At 36.7% G+C, this 21952-nt stretch overlaps 1 protein-coding gene across 10 annotated transcripts in view; it reads left to right on the forward strand.

Moving 5' to 3' along the window:
* The window catches only part of LOC105221995 (uncharacterized), a 223629-nt gene that overhangs the window by 96864 nt on the left and 104813 nt on the right, over nucleotides 1-21952 (forward strand). The gene's annotated exons all lie outside the window — the stretch shown is intronic.

Raw genomic sequence — 21952 nt, forward strand, 5'->3', positions numbered from 1 at the left:
CGCATTTGATAGATTTCACCAAACTGCAGTTCTCAACATTGATATGAGTTTTGAATGTTAATTAAACAATTGTGACGAATATGATACGATCCATGTGTTGTCAACTTCGATATTCATTCCCCAAAATTGAATGCTTAATGTTTTGCCATTGTCGTCTGGTGAGGGACGCCGATACAGTTCCAGTTTGCGTTTACGAAAGAAAAGCACGTGGATAGTGTTTCGTGCATTTATTGTCAGACATATAAACCGAAGTGGGATTGTGGCGTCCGCAAAGTCCATGAACCATATTGATTCTCACCACTTCGTATAATTCTGCATGTGCTTTGGGCTGCCAATGTATGTATGTTGATGAGAAAAAGAACGCCGACCGATATTTGCGCGACTTCTTCGTGGCATCGTAACAAATTTCAATCTGTAATTGATCACTTTGTATGAAACACAAATAAAGTTTTCACTGAATAATTTTCAATAATTTATCTTTTGAATAGCCGAAATAAAGAACGTTTCAAATAATTTAAAAATGAATCAATTGGAAAACAAAACGAAAAAAAATTGTATGTAAAGGTCACTTTTTGGAATTTTACACTAGTAAGTCAATTATAAATGAATATTTTTTCGTTTTTTTTACAAACAATCGTCATTGGATTCCCTTCAAAGTGGTTCAGGCCATATATACTCGTAAATATCATGCAATGGTTTAGTCAGCTATAGCGAACAGACAAAAACTAATTAATTTTCTTCGATTTGTTATTAAGCACAAATTATATCTAAGTATATTGATATTTATATGTTATTAGTTTTATATTCAAGTTTTTAGCAAATGGGCAATTTTTAAATTTGTTATTTAATAACATTTGAGACAATGAAAGAGGTTTAATCATTTTTCACAATAATATTTATAGTTTTTAATTATAAAAATTTTGAAATTTAATTTAATTCTTTCTTTCTTTTAAATTTAATTTTTCAGTTAAATGGTTGTCACAATAATATTTACTGTAAACTTTTTGATTACTAAACGCATACAGTTGCATAACTGAGGAGGACTGAAAGTACTCCGAATAATGATAGTCGAACAATTTTCATCCGTTTTCATTTTTACCAAGAACAGTAGCGAATGATTTTAAATATGCCACATCTGATAGTTTGACAACAACTCTTGTAACTTAGAATTAATTTCGTCAAAAACTAAATTTGTGCCCGCTAATGTAGACTGATTACTAAGCCATTTATGGTTTTAGAAATTAATTCTTCTGCTTTTTCTTTACTGGCGTAGACACGGTTATAGCCAAGTTAACAACAGGGGTCAAATCACGTGAAGTGGTCCATGAAAATTTCGCAAAATCACCGATTTTGAAAATCAGCATTTCATTAGGAAGGAGATAAGACGCATACCCCGTGATATAAATAAATTATATTTTTTGTTAAAGTTATTGAAGGTTGAAATTTAGTGCAGTATAAAATTGTAAAATTGTTTTCTCATAAACTGCGAGAGAAAAAACGATGAAATTTTGCGAAGTCAAAGAAAAATGTTCGTGCTATATTACAAATATTTTTTCACGATCCAATTGTTTAAATAATAATATTATACATTATTTTTTGTTAAACAATTGAAATTTTTCATGTGTTCTTCACGCTAATAAAAACTGAAAAGTATGTGATACAACGTGGAAAATATTCACCTTTAATAATCTGCAAAAAAAGTTCTTCATTCATACCATTACAAAGATATTGAATTTTTTGTCCCCCTACTGTTCTTAAGACGTATGGCACCACGTCAACCCATTGTTGTTGGTGTTAATACTGGTTCCTAGGTAGACAAAATTATCTACTACTTCGAAGTTATGAATTTCAACAGTAATATGGTAGCCAAGTCGCGAGTGTAACGACTGTTTGGTTGATGACAGGAGATATTTCGTCTTGCCCTCGTTCTCTACCAGCCTTCTTCGTCCAACCTGGTGACAGCAGAACTAACGGCGCGGTTTCTATGGCGAATGATATCGATTCATCTGCGTACACTAGCACTTGTACAGTCTTGTACAAAGTTGTATCTTCTCTGCAGCTTGAATTATTTTCTTTAGGAGTCTGAAACCTCGTTTAATATCGAACGGCTCGTGGTGCTTGACCTCAGCTTACACAGCCGTATTAGTTTTGCGAAGTCGATCAGCCTCCACCCATTTAGGAATGTTGAATTCGTGTATGTTAAATTTGCCCACCCTGGAGTTAAAGTTGGCAAATTAAGTTGACATCGTGGCAGGGAAAGTGCTCATATGTGCGCATCTCTGGTCACATCATCCTTCCCTTTCGTCGAGCAGTAAGCAAAAAATCAGCGATGTATTGAAGAACTTCGCTTTGATGAGGATTGGGTCTAAACCTTTATCCATCGGGATGCATGCCAGAACCGGTGACGGAGTCTCTCTCCCATTACGAATCTCACACCGAATTCGCCACCTTTTATATGGTCACCGTAGTAAATGCCATACGGATCAACTCTTATATCGTCCATCGCACTTCTTGGGCGGTGATCGTAAAGTTTGAGATTACGAGGACATAAACCAGCTGGGCAGATACATCTTTCCAATAAAGGGACCGAACATTCATATTCCATACCCTTAAATCATAAGTTCTAATACGTTTGCAGTGGTCTTCATCAAGATATGAAAATGCTAAGGATTAATGCGGATTTTAAGGTCGCATCATGTAGAATCAGTATGTGCTGCGATACAACTGCTTCTAATACCGGCCGTTTCAGTGGAGCTTGTGTTCTTCTAGAGCAGATTTTAGAGAGAGAGTTGCTGCTATTTGCTTGTCGCCATCATATTTATGACCTGGTCCTAAAATCTGTCTTTGAAATCAAACTGAAACAAGTATCTAATAGTCCTGACATTCCCTTCTTCAAAAAGTTTAGAGACAATTGGAAAAGCATCGATTCTAATAATATTGAACTGCCTTGATTTCATACAGAATTATACTGCTGAGACTGATATTACATCCTTGTTGATGTATTATAAGGCAGAACTAGACAAATCTTTTGTAAGAGATGACTATCGGGAATTGGTAGAGCTATGTGTAGTATTTTTGGGAGGAGATAAAGAACGTAAAATAAAAATCAGACCTCCTGGAGCTATGCACCAGGCAAGATGGATGTCAAGAGCAATATATTCATGGAAAATATGTTTACTGCAGTCTCAATTTCGTATGAACGCTAATGATAAAAAGGCTCTGCGAGATGTTTGTTTGTTTATTGTAACATTGTATGTTAAACCATGGCTTCAATGCTCCGTGGCGACTAAAGCACCAAACCAAGATTTGAGCTTTTTGAAAGCATTGAAAGCGTATGATGCAGCTATATCTAAAGCTTCCATAGCAAGCTTAGCCAGCATTTATGGTACCTTTGTGAAGAAACTGTTAGTTTATCACTTTTTGATAATAAAGTTGATAATGAGACTAAAAGGAAAATTATTGCCAACTTAAACAGAGAGGAAAGTCCGAATATTGGAAAGCGCTACATTCCATCGACGCTAGAAATGTCTAATACGTTGTTTAGTAAGTCCAATATTTATAGATTTTATGTATATTATTTTTGTTATTTTTGTTATTTAAAATTTAATATATTTTTGTTTTGTTTCAGATAAAACTCTGGATGATTTTGTTTCTATGTGGAGCATCCATTTTTTTTTTTCAAGATTTCAAATAGATGCAAGCTTTCTCCACGTCGATGTATGTGCTTGGGAAGGTAATGCTGCTTTTCAGGATGCTTTACGAAATGTAAGCCAGTTTAAACTCGTAAATGACACTGCTGAAAGGGCCGTTAAATTAATGCAAGACTTTAACGGACTAAGCACAGCCGAAGAAGAGCAAAAACAATTTTTATTACGATGTGTCCAGGAACATAGGCACTTATATCCAGATTGTAAAAAAAAATACTCTAAAAAGAAGTTATCCTGCTTAATTTTAAGGTTCTTTTAATAAATATTTGTCTAACCTAACCACTTTTTTATTTAATAGCGTTTTAATCAATTTTACAGTAACACATATAATAGATAGGCTATATCTCAGAATAATGGCTATATATTAAGACAAAGAAAACTTTGGGGCTTTGGTCGGCACGAGTTGCACTCGTCGTAGAAAGATTAAAATTTATATTTGAGTATATATTTACATTTATAAAAAATATATATGGTATGCGTTTTGAATTTCTAAAAAAAAATTTTTTCGTCAAATAAGGGACACTCTAATATGTAGATATATGTACATATGTTAGATTCAATATTAATATAACTTAGTATAATAATATTAGATGTAAGTCATAGAAATGAGTAATGTAATTTATATTGCATAACTATGTAACGGGTGATTTTTTTGAGGTTAGGATTTTCATGCATTAGTATTTGACAGATCACGTGGGATTTCAGACATGGTGTCAAAGAGAAAGATGCTCAGTATGCTTTGACATTTCATCATGAATAGACTTACTAACGAGCAACGCTTGAAAATCATTGAATTTTATTACCAAAATCAGTGTTCGGTATTATTTTTTTTTCGCGCGCGTGTTTTGTTCAGCGATGAGGCTCATTTCTGGTTGAATGGCTACGTAAATAAGCAAAATTGCCGCATTTAGGGTGAAGAGCAACCAGAAGCCGTTCAAGAACTGCCCATGCATCCCGAAAAATGCACTGTTTGGTGTGGTTTGTACGCTGGTGGAATCATTGGACCGTATTTTTTCAAAGATGCTGTTGAACGCAACGTTACGGTGAATGGCGATCGCTATCGTTCGATGCTAACAAACTTTTTGTTGCCAAAAATGGAAGAACTGAACTTGGTTGACATGTGGTTTCAACAAGATGGCGCTACATGCCACACAGCTCGCGATTCTATGGCCATTTTGAGGGAAAACTTCGGACAACAATTCATCTCAAGAAATGGACCCGTAAGTTGGCCACCAAGATCATGCGATTTAACGCCTTTAGACTATTTTTTGTGGGGCTACGTCAAGTCTAAAGTCTACAGAAATAAGCCAGCAACTATTCCAGCTTTGGAAGACAACATTTCCGAAGAAATTCGGGCTATTCCGGCCGAAATGCTCGAAAAAGTTGCCCAAAATTGGACTTTCCGAATGGACCACCTAAGACGCAGCCGCGGTCAACATTTAAATGAAATTATCTTCAAAAAGTAAATGTCATGAACCAATCTAACGTTTCAAATAAAGAACCGATGAGATTTTGCAACTTTTATGCGTTTTTTTTTAAAAAAAGTTATCAAGCTCTTAAAAAATCACCCTTTATTATAGAAATATAAATAAATATTGTACTAGCTGACCCGGAAAACTTCGTTCTGCCCATGTATAATACCGAGGCATCTCCGAGTAAAGCAATGTTCTCGCGAACGGATCACTGGCGCAAGTTGCAAAGAAACTTGTTAAAGTGGTTGCTAGTGGTATTTCCGTTCGCTGTACTATGTTCTCTGCGTTGAAATAAACTCGCTGGCCATTCTCCAAATGAGCTGACAGATGCACAACAGTAGGATGGCGTTCATGAATTGCAAATGAAAATATTCTCCAGATTGTTCATTGCAGTTCACATATCTGCCCATTTGAAATTTGCTAATTTCATCTCGTTCAACGCCAATAACCGCCATATCGCTTCCTTTGGTGACATATTTGCAAACATACTTAATTGATTTTATTGAACTGCAATACTCAACATTTATATGTGTTTTGAATGCCTTAGACAAAATTGGCGAATATGGACCGATCCATGTGTTATCAACCACGAAATTCTTTCCTTTCAATTGAGTGATGAATGTTCTGCCATTGTCAGCGGGTGAGCGACGCCGATAGAGAAGGTATCCGTCGTTTCCAGTTTGAGTTTCCGAAATAAAAGCACGGGGACAGAGTTTTTTGCATTTACTGTCCGACATACAAACCGAAGATGGATCGTGTTCTCCGCATGGCCCATGAACCATATTGGCCATCACCACTTCGTGCAACTCTGGATCTATTTCGACATCAGGAATTTCGGCGGAAATGATGTCATCAATTTGGTCAGGTGTAATTTTCTCCACCATCCAAAGAAGAATGTGTGCGTGGGGCAAACCTCTCTTCTGCCACTCCAATGAGTACATTCAGCATCGAACAGTGCCATATACACGTTGTTTCGTAATAAAGTCCATCAAACATCTGAGTTTTTGTTTAAACACGCGTGCTGTAACATCGTGGCGATCGCTTGGTGATTGACCGGGATGCAACAGATTCGTAATGTCTGGCCATTTTGGATTGCAAGTTAATGTAACAAACAAATCCGGCCGTCCATAATTGCGCACGTAAGTCATCGCATCCTGGGAGTACTCATGCATGTGTCTAGGACTGCCAATGTATGTCGATGGCAAAATATAGAGTCGACCAATATCTGTAATATCCGCATCACCATTCATTGCATCTCTTAAGTGAATATACTCTTCAGATCGCAACTTCGACTGATTGTATTGCATGTAATTAAGTCGTTCTGTCTCAACTTTAACATACATGTCAACTGCATACTGTTGAAATAACCGTCCATATCTCAGTAAATAGTTGTCATAGTTTTGGCGAATCATCATTCGATATGCGTAAAACTTCATTGAACTGACTTTTTTATTTGTCTCGACACCTAAAAGCTTAAATTACCTATATGAAGTAGCAAACAAAAATTTTTTTTTACTAACCATTCACCGGATTTATCATCTTATATCCTAAGTGATATCCGTCTTCTCTACGGCAGAACATGAGCGGATATTGCATTGCGTCGTAAGACCGATGTGTCTCACTTATCCGTTTTAGTGCGTTTTGATTTCTACGTTTGATAACAATATCACGCGAAAAAAAAATTTTCTCCAACAACAACAACTGATATTTCGTTAACTGTAGGTGCATTATATTGTCTTCCATGTGACCCTGTTGGTCTTTTGTCCGCTTGTATGATTATACTATGATCATCTGTTGGCATACGTTCCAACGAAATCGTAAACAGTTTAATGAGGCCATTGTGTTCGTGTAACATTTGCTGCAATTGTTCGATTATTTCTCTTTTCGTTGTATTGAAGATAGCACAACGCCGATTTACTTCATCATGTGAATCTCCCAGAAAGTAAATTTGGAGATATTTGTGTTCTTGATCTGGATGCGGCAACAGCGATCCAGCGAGATGAAACATTTGCCCATGAACGTGTATAATTGGAGGAAAGCTCTGTAGTTTCTGTCGAATATTGTTTGGCAAAAATACCCTAAACGTTGGATTGTAGTTTTGTTCATTTACAATTTGCTTTAAGAAATGGCTCGAGTGAGGAGATTCACCGTAAAGCAGCTGGAACAATGGCTGTGGTGGTGGAAGCAATTCTGGCAACGGTTCATTTTTAAATTGGACTGCATTGCAATATTGACAAACTACTGACATCTGACCGATTTGAACAGATGCGCTATATTGAATGTTTGAATCATATCGAAAACCTGCCCGTTCAAAGTTCACAAAAGAAAAATGTTGCCGCTGTTGTCGTCGAATAATCGCATGTTGTGATCTTACTTCATCACTTTGGCGAGCACGAACTTCCTTTCTTCTCGATCGTTGTTGCTGATTGTGAACTTCCCTTCTTCTCAATCGTTCTTGCTGATTGTATGTTTGGTTGACATCTTCTAACTGGTGCGTGCTACTCTCCAGCAGTCTATTTCGTGGTGATACCCTCTCAATAACACTTTCCCTTTGACGTGCTCTGCTATTTCGTGTTCCCTTGCGGCCTGGGAACTCCGAGAAGTGTTACCATACGTACTGATTCTTGACATCGTAACAAAAATCTAATTGGAAATGATCATTCATTTGCATAAAGTTCATATAAGGTTTTACGGACCAATAACTTACCTTTGAAAACTCCAAAAATGAATGAATTAAACTAAGGAAGCAGATCAATTGAATGATAAATTCCAATGTACATAAATCGGTATTCGCCAACACGCTAAATCACTTTCACTAAATAACTCACTTTTTAAAACAAAATATATCAATATATCAGTAAAGCAAGGCGCATTTTTTTGCCCTCTAAATTTTGCGTGTTCGATTGCAAAGCAAATTGACGTTTAATTTAATTTGTGTTTGTTTCATAAAACTGCCATTTCCATAAACCAAAAATAGCACGTAACACAACCAAAATTACCATATAACCGCTGCAGCAAGAACAACCAAAATGTCGTGCTAGGTGGAAAAAAAATGAGATAAATATATGGTGGATTAACAACCAAAATAATTAAAGATTGTAAGGGAGGTACCACGTCCCCTTTTTCGATAACGCCAAGCTTTATGGGTGAGAATGGTGTTGTTTCCTATAGCTCTATACCAATTTTCATGTTCCTACCTTAAACACTTTTGAAGATATTCACCTTGAAAAGTTCAGTTTATATGGGAGGTGCCACGCCCCCTTTTCCGATTATCCCTTCTTTTATGTGTAAGAAGGCTTTTGATACCATATAGGTCTATACCAATTTTCAGGTCCCTACCTTGAACCCTTTCAGATATTTTGCTTAAAAAATTTAGTTTGTATGGGAGGTACCACGCCCCCTTATTCGATAGCCGCCGGTTTTATAGGTGAGACTGGTGTTGTTATCCTGTAGCTCTGTACCAATTTTCATGTTCCTACCTTAAACACTTTTGAAGATATTCGACTTGAAAAATTCAATTTGTATGGGAGGTGCCACGCCCCCTTAATATTTTATTCTGATTTTAAGACATGACCTGCGCGTGGTAATAACAAACAAATCCCCCAAAGGAAGTATTTCATTTGGTTCAGCCGTTTTCGAGTTTTAGCGTTACAACTATACACCATTTCATTTTTATATATGTAGATATGATAAATATGTACTAATATCTAAATATTATAATTTTTTCCCATTAAGTATATATTTATGACAAATATTCTTAAAATTTTAAATAACTATAAATGTTTATTTTCTTTATTAAATAACCTTAAGGTTTCTAGCAAACAACCTGGCTAAAAAGAATTAGTAAAATGTTTTCCTTTGAATGAAACCCGCTGGCCAGTTACCTCTTTAGATTTACTTAAACACATAGTTACTAAAAGAAATGCACCTGTGAAGGTTATATTAGCTTCGGTGAGAAGTTAACGTTTTTTTCGTTTTTTTTAATATTTTTCTTTTACTCACTCACTTAATTATTATTGGACTCACGTGTTTACAAAAGTCAGGGGTCACCAAAATTTTAATTAAGATTCACTGTTCAAATAGCATTTAGCTTAGTACTGAGCTCAGAGCACATTTACTTGTAGATTTTCGTGGTCCTAGTTCATACAAATAATCTTATATTTAAAAATGAAACGGAAAGACATGAAAATTTGCCCTGGTATTCCTTTAGTCCTGGAGAAGGTCCTAACGTCGACCTTTTTTGAAAAATCACGCTAGATTTCGCAATTTATGCCTATATTAATAACTCAAGAACGGCTGAACTGATTTGGCTGAAAATTGGTGATGAGATATCTTGGAAACTAGGGACGGGCACAGGCTGCTTTCTATAGTTTTATGATAAAAGGAAAAACAATTCATAAGCAAAAAAATATATATATTTCAAAACATAAGCATGTGTTCAAAATTCATATAAGCATCATTTGAACATTTATTTACTTAAAAAATACGAAATAAAATCACATAACTACTGGAAGGGTACAGGGCTTTCTGTTTACATACACATATACATACATACATACTTATATGAATTATAGTGATAGTTGTAACTAAAAGCTGTCAAATAATCCTGAAGCATTGCACAGAACAATGCAATATTTGAAAGAAACGATGAAATCTGTGTTTTCTTACATGTAGTATCTGGGTTTTATTCATCGATTTTGCAATAACATTCGATGAATGTTGAACAAAACATAACCATATGATTAGATATAGGGCGTGAAACGCGCCCGCTTTTGCTCTACTCCTGCACTATTATTCGCTATAGCAAGTAGCATATATACTCGTACATATGTGTAACGATATAGGATGCAGATGCAGAGACTGTGAAGATGTTGTTACATCATACATAGTTATGTATGTACTTTACCGATTTACGAAGCCAATAAAAAATTTAGGTTGCCAACTTAACTATTTCATTCCATTGTTATCACGATAAATGATATCTTTGACAAGGAGCGAGCGGAGCCGCGGGTTTAGACTAGTACGTATATAATTGTATTATAGTTATACATATCTTAATATTTATCTAAAGTACATAACGACACTATATAAACATATCTTACTCAAATCAAGACGATGGGCGTGGCACTGTCCACATTTAGCTGAAACCCACATACCCAGATGTCGAATATGTGGACCGCCGTCCCTACAGCAATATATTCTCGAAAATATCGTTTAATCCGGCTATTGAATTTCGGAGAAAATGCTTTCATGTTAACAGTGTGCCTGTATGCCAAAAATGGGTTAAACTGGATAAAATGTAATCGAACTTCCGGTCTCATACACCTAATATACAGTTTTCACACTTCCGGTTGCTTTTTTACCATATTAAGTTGTCAAATATCTCCCTTCCGCTTTTTTGCTCTTTATTCAATGCTTTATAAAAAGTGTTATAGTGATCGGATTTAGTTCAAATATGCGCCGTTTCGTTCGTTAATCTGTTTCCATCTAGACGGCAACTTCCGAATACCCCCTTCGTAGAAGCCCCCTCCTTATTTGCGAAGAATTAGGACAGCCACTTTTCACAAACCTCTATTGAGTTCAACTTTACACCAACAAGGGCGTTCGCCATGGTCCCGTAGCTTCTGAGGAGTCAACGAAGTATGTGGTCTGGCGTTGTCCTGGTGGAACACTACTCCCTTCCTGTTGGCCAATTCTGGACGCTTCTGGTCGATCGCCTACTTCAAGCGCTCCAGTTGTTCACAGTAGATGGTAGAATTAAGCCTCTGGCCATATGGGAGCAGCATAATTCCCTTCCAATCCCACCAAACACAGCAAAGCCTTCCTGGCTGTCAATCCCGACATGGCCACTGTTTGGAACGATTCACCGGCCTCCGACCACGACCGTTTTCGCTTGATATTGTCGTATGTGATCCTTTTTATATCGCCAGTCACCATACCCTTCAAAAATGGGTCGAGTTTGTTTTGTTTCAGCAGCATATCGCAGGCGTTGATTCGGTCCAGAATTTTCTTTTTTCATCAAATCATTTTTGCGTCAAATCATGCGGCACCCAAACATCAATCTTTTTTGTGTATCCAGCATTCTGCAGATGGTTTAAAATGGTGACTAACTCTCATTTCCTGGGCGATGTCACGAGATGCCACATTCTGGTCTAACTCGATATTTGACAACCTAATATATAGGAAATACTCCCACGTACTACCTATGACAAATATGTCATTCATTGCCTGATTTACGTATTCATAAAATTGATTGAAAATATAATCATTCATAAGCCTGAGTAAAATTAATACAATGCCCGTCTCTTTCTCTAGCATATAAATAGTATCTAATAATTTCCGAGTTTCCACCTGTATTTAACCAGTTTGTTTGATATTTTAATGAAATTAAATAGTAAAGTTTTCTTCAAATTTGTATGGTTTACAACTAAATAGGAATGACATAATAACAATAGGTCTAAACCCCATATCTCTATTATCTTCAATCCTAATCTTCTCGTTGGCGTTTTCCCCATAAACTCATTGTATTAAATTTAGTATCTTCGATTGAGTTAAAGAAAACACCCAGAAATTTAATTTTTGTGGGAAATGTTTATTATCATTCGAAATAACAATCTTTGGCATTTATTTTTGGAAGATTATCGCTTTCAAGTATTGGCCTCGGCTACATCTCAGATTGTCCATCTGATGAGTCCAATTTTCGTTGACTCGTTCGATCATTTTGACAGGTAATTGGCAAATGAAACGCGTGATGTTTTGTTCCAAGGCCTAAATCGAAGCGGGATTGTCCGCATAGACTTAAGTCTTTACATAACCCCACCGAAAAAAGTCTAACTATGTAATAGCACACGATCTTGGTGGCCAATCAACCGGCTCAAACATGAAATTATCTGCTCCGTTAAGTGTTTTCACAATAAATTCATTGACGTGACGGACCGTCTTGTTGAATTCAAATATCGCCGAGCTCACGAGTTCAATTTCAGGTATCAACCAGTCGATCATAATGAAGCGATAACGGTCGCCTTTGACGGTTACGCTCCCCGGTATAATTTTTGAGGAAATATGAACCGATGATTCCACCGGTCACAAAGTATACTAAATCTTTGTTTTTTTGGATAAAATTGCAACTCTCGAATCTTTTTAGCTTTTTATTTGTCCCAAATGTGGCAATTCCGCTTATTTACATATCCGTTGAGGCAGAAATAGGGCTCATCGCAAAACAAAATTTTTCTCGAAAACGTCGGTTTTCTTGGAACTTTTAATGAGCCCATAGAAGGAAGTGATGTTGCTTCGGAAGGTCGAATGTCTTCAGTTCTTACACAAGCTTTATTTTGTACGCTTTCAATTTAAGATCTCAACGTAAAATGTTACAAGTCATTCCTTACGGTCCATACGAGTAGCTGCGAACGCTGCCGAATCGATTCTCCACGGTCTTGATGTACATTCTCAGGTACGGCTGCTATATATTCTTCACTGCGTGCTGAACGTGGTCTATTTGGTCAATACTATCTAATAAATAAATACTGCGTGTCAAGATGGGTGATGGTGTTGCGAATATTAAGCTCAGTAGGCCAATTATGTTGACCATAAGTTGAGCGAAGCCGCGAAACACATTCTTTATAGGACTTGAAATGTCGTAGTAAAGTTGAACGATTTGCAAATGTTGTACACGCGTAATTCTTTCCATGATAAAATTTAAAAAAATACCGAACAAAATAACATGACAGTTCACACATTGACCGATATTTTCGGTAAAAAGTCAACTATAGGTACTGGGGCCCATAAATTCGATACCTAGAGTCCTGAACAGTTTTGGTTGGACTTAAACAATTTTTTTCATAAAGTGGCATATACCAAAGGCATTATTCGTGCAAAGGAAAGTAAAAGAATCAAGTAGTATTTAACATTGTGCTATATGGGAAGTAGGCGTGGTTCTTGTCCGATTTCGCTCGCAAAGTTTTAAAATTTATCGAAAGCGGTTGGTCGGGACCCGAGATATGGGAATTCTCCAAAAAGTGGGCGGTGCAACGTCCGTCGGCCAATTTTTAGCACGGTCCCTTAACCACCTTGTCATACCATCCTGGCGCCAATTTTTTTCGTTTCTGGCGCATTTGATTACACAGTACAGCAGCTAATCTGGGGGGTGAGAAATTCCAAGTCAGGGTGATGGTACTAGGTCATTATAGTAAAAGCCTCAAAGGGTTTGGCGTTCGTATGTGTCAGTTTTTTTTATGACCTTTTAAATTTTTTCCGTATCTAATGTTTACTTTATTGTTTTAGTAGTTTATGGCCAGAAGTCTGGAGTTATTGGGGAAAATTTATAAAAAAAGGCGATAAATGACACTTTTTTGAATAAAAACAAAGAGAAATTGTAATTCTTAATTTTTCTAAATTTGTTTCATCAAAATCGGACAAGTGGTTCGCGAAAAAACATCAAGATAAGGAAAAAATTTAAAAGGTCATAAAAAAAACTGACAAATGCGAACGCCAAACCCTTTGAGGGTTTTACTATACTGACCTAGTACGATCACCCTGACTTGGAATTTCTCACCAGACAATAATCCCAAAAATGTTCCACAGTGTTATCGATTTATCGGGTTTTAGTGGTTTTGAACTGTACCGTTATATGGGAAGTGAGCGGTGTTATCCATTTATTTTATTCCCTTTCGCACTGTCGGTAGAAAATCTTATATTCAATTTATCGGATATGTACATTAAACATAATAGAGGGCGAGGCCTCACCCACCTTTTCAAAATTTTTTATCCACGGTTGCCACTTGCTACTGCGATCACCTGTGTCAAGTTACAGTTCTATATCTTAATTTACAACCCTATTCTCATGCCCTCACAAAAGTCACCAACCTCACCACAGTGATGTTTCTCACTATAGTGAGGGTTACCTTATTCTGGCGAAAATTCAAAAGCTCAAATGCTCACTATTATCACAAATATCTGTGACGTGTGAAAGCAGCCATCATAATACAAAACATCTGTGTTTGTTTTGTTTTGTTTTTAAAAAAAAATTGAGAATTGAGTGTTATAATTAGCATGGAGGAGGCAATTGTTGAGGAGGAGGAATCGGGAGGGTAGGAGGAAAATGTTGAAGGGTTTGCGAAACAAAAGCGATCCTTTTACTATGCAGGAAACAACATTTATTAATACATTTCGATTCCCAAAATCGCTATGTAAATTACTTCTAAGTGGTGCCGCATGATGTGCAGAAGTCAAATATACCTTTTGATCTGCGTTTCCTGGCGTGTTTATATTTTTACGGGCATGGCTCTTACCAAAAATGCGTTGGTAATAGTTTATGCTCTCTATGAGCCAGCCCTCTGTGTCTAGAGCTCTGCACTTTATTTCGAAATTAATTGTGGATGTTAAGGGCAGTGAAATTTGTTTCCCTTTAAGCGCGCAGGATGTTTCGGATACAAAGAAGGTGTAAGATAAATAAATAAAAAACAAGTAAGGAAGGGCTAAGTTCGGGTGTCACCGAACATTTTATACTCTCGCATGATAAAGTGATAATCGAGATTTCATTATCCGTCATTTACATATTGTTTTATTTTGCTGTAAAATTAATTAGAATTAAATTCTGAGAGATTTACCGATATTTTCGGTGAAAAATTAGGTTAGGTTAGGCACTGAGTTCTTCGTGTTCGATATAAGGGACCTTGTTCCTAATGTGTATATTATACAGAGAAGGCATCAGATGGAATTCAAAATAGCGTTATATTGGAAGAAGGCGTGGTTGTGAACCGATTTCACCCATATTTCGTACATGTCATCAAGGTGTTAAGGAAATATTATATACCGAATTTCATTAAAAGCGGTCGAGTAGTTCTTGAGATATGGTTTTTGGTCCATAAGTGGGCGACGCCACGCCCATTTTCAATTTTTAAAAAAAGCCTGGGTGCAGCTTCCTTCTGCCATTTCTTGCGTAAAATTTTGTGTTTCTGACGTTTTTTGTTAGTCGGTTAACGCACTTTTAGTGATTTTCAACATAACCTTTGTATGGGAGGTGGGCGTGGTTATTATCCGATTTCTTCCATTTTTGAACTGTATATGGAGATGCCTGAAGGAAACGATTCTGTAGAGTTTGGTTGACATAGATATAGTAGTTTCCAAGATATGTACAAAAAACTTTTTAGGGGGCGGGGCCACGCCCACTTTTCCAAAAAAAATTACGTCCAAATATGCCCCTCCCTAATGTGATCCTTTGTGCCAAATTTCATTTTAATATCTTTATTTATGACTTAGTTATGGGACTTTGTAGGTTTTCGGTTTCCGCCATTTTGTGGGCGTGGCAGTGGGCCGATTTTGCCCATCTTCGAACTTAACCTTCTTATGGAGCCAAGAAATACGTGTTCCAAGTTTCATCATGATATCTCAATTTTTACTCAAGTTACAGCTTGCACGGACGGACGGACGGACGTACGGACAGACAGACATCCGGATTTCAACTCTACTCGTCACCCTGATCACTTTGGTATATATAACCCTATATCTGACTCTTTTAGTTTTAGGACTTACAAACAACCGTTATGTGAACAAAACTATAATACTCTCTTTAGCAACTTTGTTGCGAGAGTATAATAAATATAAATAAATAAATAAATTTTTTCTTAAAGATTTTCCACGAAATTTGGGATCATGGGCACCATGGACGCAATCGATATATGTATGTATATATTTCCAGTGGCGTTATGTACTATAAATATATATACATATATACATATATACATATATGTAAGTTACTTACTGTCTCTGTACATTTTACTTCCTCTAAGAATGAATAAAAAGACATCTACATATGTTTAAATAATTCATTTTTTTTTTATTTATTTATTAAATAATTCATTTTATTTCATTTAATTTTTTTACATTTTTATTTAATTTTTTTTATTTTTTTACATTTTTATTGTTACTTATCTAATTTCTCTGACAATTTAGCGATAACCTCTGACAGCGAGGTTAGTGCTTTTGTCATTTCGGTCAGCACCTCTGTCATCTGCACATTTTGCTCTACAATTGTCCTTTGTAGAGCAATGGCCTCCTCCTCTCGCTTTTTCCGAGCCTCCATTTTCTTTAGCACTGCCCCAAGCATCTTCGCTGCAGTCAATTTTTCAGGAGGGATGTAAGAAGGAGATGGCATAGGAGAAGATAAGATGGGAGGAGATAAAGAAGAAGATGGAGGTGATGGTAAGGAAGAAAAATGAGGTGATGGCGAGGAAGAAAAATTTAAAGTTAGAGCAGGAAAAGCTGGCGCAGTGACTGCCGGCGAGGATGCTGGAGCAGGCGATGCGACTGTTGGTGTATTTAAATACAACGGCAAAACCTGTAAGTATAAAACGGACCAATTATTGCCTCATATATAGTCCGACAAATATTAAATTAAAATATTACCTGGTGACCCAAAGTCACAACACCCGGCAATCCATCCACCGCTGCTGCTCCAAAAGTTGAAACTGCTTGCTCCTCGAATTCGCTCATTACATTTATCGGAGGGCCTCCACCAGTCGCTTGCGCATGTGCCTTCAGTTTGCGCGCTCGCGATGGCAACTGATGTTTCCAATGCATCCTATAGAAACATACATATTTTATTAATGTGAAACATACACAAGCATTTATGAACTTACCTCCATCCACTTGGCTGCCGACCGAGTAGGACCTCTTAAGGCATTTAAATTATCTGCTAACTCCGACCAAAGTATTTGCAGCCCTTGAGGGTTGGTCGGAGTTAGCTTCCCCCGTTGCAACTCAGGATGCTGCTTGCAAAACATTATGTAATGTTGCAGCTGCTCCTGAGTTGTCCTTTCCGTTTTTGTACGCCCAAGAATATTTGAAATATATTATATATATATATATTTAAAATTTGCAAAATTACTTACATATGATGATTATCAATTGTTGTGTCCTTTTTTGTTTGCTTATTTTTCTTAAAACAGCTGTTTGACAGCTAAAAGCTTTTTATCTCACGTGGTGACTTTTTTAAGCTTTTTTCTTATGAGGTTTGAGCAAGAATAGCCTCACAAAATATGCCTCACAAGAAATCTCTCAAATACTGAGTTGAGAGGTTTCTTCAGAATAGGGCTGTTAGTGTATGGCACTTTATGTTTTTTTCGGTTAATGGCGATTTGTGAGCGTGGCATTACGCCCATATACGAACTCGATATTTTTTTTGTACTAAGGAACCTGTATACCAAGTATCATCAAGATATCTCAATTTTTAATCAAGGTTCAGCTTGCACGGATGGACAGACAGACAGTGAACCGGATTTCAACTTTTCTCGTCACCCTGATAATTTATATTTGTATAACCTATCTAGTTTAGTTTCAGGTTATACATACAACCGTTAGGTGAACAACTAAAATATTCTGTACCAACTGTTTGCAAAAGTATAAAAATTTTTCAAATCCAACAAAAACTGATCAAGCTATTTTGTACCGAATATTTAGACCCTAGTACCTATGGTTGACTTTTGTTTGAAAATATCGGTCAATGCTAACATATACTTATATACACCCCTATTCTGTGCACTTGACAAATTCAACATATTTATAATTTGTCAAAATTTGAAATTTATCAAGCATTTCGTATTCTGTGTCTGAAACAAAAAGCTCTTTTCTTTATATGTTGTTAAGATGTCAAATGCTCTTGACAGTGCTTGTTATGAATTAAATATCTGTTTGTGCATCTTGTTGTGAAAATGAAAGATATTTTACTTTTGTTATTATTGTTAAACGAAGATGAAAATTGTGAGAATAGGACTCGCACGCGGTATTTAAAATGTTTACGCCAGAGATAAAGAGATGTCCAACTCTTCTCTCACTGGAAGTGAGAGAACAATTGCTAAACGTCAAAACCACCTAAACTTTGACATATGACTGGATTGAGGAGGTTTTGACGTTTAGCAATTGGAATCGAGCGATGGCCAGATTGAAATGTTACCAAAAAAATATGAAAACGGAGGGATTTGTTGCATCGTTCAAGACCACTTATAAAAAATGTTAAACAATGAAAATTAAATAAATTTATGAAATTTAAAGGTATTTGATGAAACGTTTTGTAATGTGATGCATCATAGTATTATTTTCAACGGAAATTTACTAAAACCATTTATTGATTAAGAGCTAAAAAGCTTAAATCTTTTTATTGGGTATTGAAAGTTCAAAAGTCAATTGTTCTAATATACTTTAAAAAGATTTAAATAAATTCTCCATATAATAAATAACCACTATATAGTAGTTTTTATTCGTACTAAATGTTGGGTGTTTTAATTTAAAATACCCAAACATTTTTATTTTGTTCGATCTGGCCATAATGGAAAATGTTATAAAAAACGCTTATTTTGAGGCGCTCTCACACTGGAATAAGTTGGGCATCCCGTTATCCCTGGTTTACGTGACGATAGCAATCCATTTTCTGTGAGCGAGAATACCTTTGGGCAAAATTTTCGATTAACTCGTGAAATTTGCCGTCGCCTGATTGATGAACTAGCCCCACACGATACAAAAACGCCTTTAACTGTAAGGGTTCTAGCAGCTTTGAACTTCTTTGGACACGGTTCATACTAGAAATGTGTAGATAACAAGGCAAGTTGACGTGCCCATAGTCAGTCGTCTATTTCGAGAAGTGTGCGGGCTGTAGCAAAACTTATTGTGAAGGTGAAGGAAGGAGAAATAAAGTTTCCCAGTTCAACAGAGGAAGAAAATTTTATAAAAACGGGGCAAGTATTAATAATATACTAATTTAAGCAAATTTATTTGAAATATATTCCAGATTTTTTAGAAAATTTGGAATAAAAAGCATCATAGGAGCAATTGACTGCACACATATTGCTTGCTATCAATATAATTTGAATAGAAAGCAGCTGTTGCTATTTACATTATTTTGTTCACCACTCGTGTGGGGAAAAGCTTTGCGAATTGAAGCTTTTACTTTTATCAAGATTGTCACAGAATACCAAAGTATTTCTCACTTGATAAATATTTAAGTTAATTGTCAATATTTTATTAATTTGACAAGTGCACAGAATAGGGGTGATAATATATATTACACATAACAGTGTATCTTTGTGCGTGAAATAGATAAATTTGAGCGAAAACTTGACTTACCTTCCATACCTGTATAACTAATATCAGAATATATGGTGTTGGGAAAAATAAATAAAATCTAGTAGATTCTACTAATGGTTTTCGCTTTTTTAACAAACTTTATGTATCAGTCGGTATAGAATTGCTTGGATGCCGGTCCTCTGGTTGACGTTTTCCAACTTAAAGTATTTCCTTGGCATTAATTTTTGTAAGTTGCAAGAGTATAAAATGTTCGGCTGCACCTAAATGTATCCCTTCCTTACTTTTTATTTAAACATATTTGCAAGGAGTTATATTTTAATACTCTTGCAACCTGTTGCTACAGAATATAATAGTTTTGTTCACCTAACGTTGTACGTATCACCTAAAACTAATCGATATACACATAGGGTTATATACATATATAAATGATCAGCATGACAAGAAACGTGTTCCTTGACATAAAAAAATTAACAGTACATAGATGGGTGTAATCGGTCCACTGTCACGTTCACAAAACGCTATTAAAAGAAATTTTATAAACTGCCATAACTTAGCATTAAAATAAGATATAGAGCTGCTATTTGCAATAGAGTTTTCAGTAGCAAAAACCACTTGCGGACTAAAAATTTTAAAAAGTCAGCGTGGCTCTCTTCCTCTGATAGGTTTAAACTCTTTTTCTTCTTTTTTGACACCACTTACGCGATTATAGCCTAGTTAACAACAGCGCGGCAGTTGTTTCTTCCTTTCGCAACGTGACGCCAATTGGAAATGCCAAGCGATGCCAGGTCCTTTTCCACCTGGTATTTCCAACGGAGTCGAGGTCCTCGGCTCCCTCTGTTTACCCAGGCGGGTACTGCGTCGAATACTTTCAGAGCTGAAGTGTTTTCGTCCATTCGAACGCATGACCTAGCCAGCGTAGCCGCTGTCTTTTAATTCGCTGAACTATGTCAATGTCGTCGTATATCTCGTACAGCTCATCGTTCCATCGAATGCGATATTCGCCGTGGCCAAGGCGCAAAGGACCATAAATCTTTCACAGGACCTTTCTCTCGAAAACTCGTTACGTCTACTCATCAGATGTTGTCATCGTCCATGCCTCTGCACCATAAAACAAGACAGGAATAGTGAGTGACTTATAGAGTTTAGGTTTTGTTCGTCGAGAGAAGACTTTACTTCTCAATTGCCTACTCAATCCAAAGTAGCACCTGTTGGCAAGAGATATCTTGCGTTGGATTTCGAGGTTGACATTGTTGGTGGTTGGTTCCTAAATAGACGAAATTACCTACAACGTTGAAGTTTTGACTGTCAGCAGTTTGCTTTTCCTCCGCTGCGGCATGGCACTCCTCATAGTACCAGCTGTTCTTTTCATTTCCCGAAAACCAATGGTTCCGGTTGCAGCTGTACGTAAGGAGTTTGAAATGCCGTTCCACAGTTCCCTTACACCGAGCTGTTGACGAGTGCTCTCAGAGACCAGGCGTGCAAGTCGAGTAGAAAATCGTTCGGTTGTGTTTGTTGGCCTGCGTTTTTTGATGCACAGAGGCGGTGCGAATCTTGGCTGCAATAAGATAGTGGTCCGAGTCGATGTTAGGACCACGGAGTGTACGCGACTAAAACACTGGATACGTGTCTTCCGTTTATCACAGCATGATCGATATGATTGGTGGTTTTTCGATCCGGAGACAGCCAGGTGTCTGATAAATTTTTCAATGCTGAAATCTAGTATTACAGATAACCTTATTCGAACCCTGGTGAAGTCGATCAGCCTCAACACATTTGGGGATGTTTTCTCGTGGAGGCTGAATTTACCGACTGTTATGCCAAAGATACCTTCCTTGCCCACCCTGGCCTTAGTGTCACCAAACTCGATTTTGACATCGTGACGGCCAGCTCTCATAGATGCTCTCCATAGGAAGCATCTTTGCTCACATTTTCATTCTCTTACGTCCGGGCGTGGGCGCAAATCAGCGACATGTTGAAGAATCTTGCTTTAATGCGGATTTAAATTCCATAACCAATTTCGCTTAAAACAATTTTGTAATCAAGATTGTGAAAACGGATGAAATCGGATGTTATCATCCGTACACTCCCCACATATCGGTACTGTAAAGAACTACTTAAAGCGGAATATATCAATAACTTAATTCGCCATAGACATTTACCTTCACTCCCGAGATATTATGAGAGGGTTTTAAAAGTAGCGGTGTTAAAATTGGTCAATGTGGGTGGCACCGCTAACTTTTAGGTAAAATCACATATCTCAGAACCTGCTATGCTGCTTTCAACCAAATTCGGCATAAAACATTCTTCTAATATTTCTATTTCACAGTGAGAAATTTGGCGTGGTTGCTACTATATTATAAAAGTTATAATTCCATTTGATTCCTTTACCTTCCGCTATACACATCTAGAAGAAATAAATATAACGAGATAAGCTTTACACGGAGAATCCATTTAGAGTATTCCACTTTGTAATGTCAAATTATTCAAATCCAACAAAAACTGTTCAAACACTTAGGTACCGAATATTTAGTCCCCAGTAACTATAGTTGACTTTTTACCGCAAAATGTGTTTATGTGCGAGATACATAATTCAGCGATAATATTTTCCTAACAATGGTATGTCTGAGTGTCAAAAATGGGTTAGCTACCATATACATGACACTGTGATTTTCGAACTTCCAGGTGACTTTATACCAC

The sequence above is a fragment of the Bactrocera dorsalis genome, chromosome 6 (assembly GCF_023373825.1).
Source record: "Bactrocera dorsalis isolate Fly_Bdor chromosome 6, ASM2337382v1, whole genome shotgun sequence".
Taxonomy (NCBI): domain Eukaryota; kingdom Metazoa; phylum Arthropoda; class Insecta; order Diptera; family Tephritidae; genus Bactrocera; species Bactrocera dorsalis.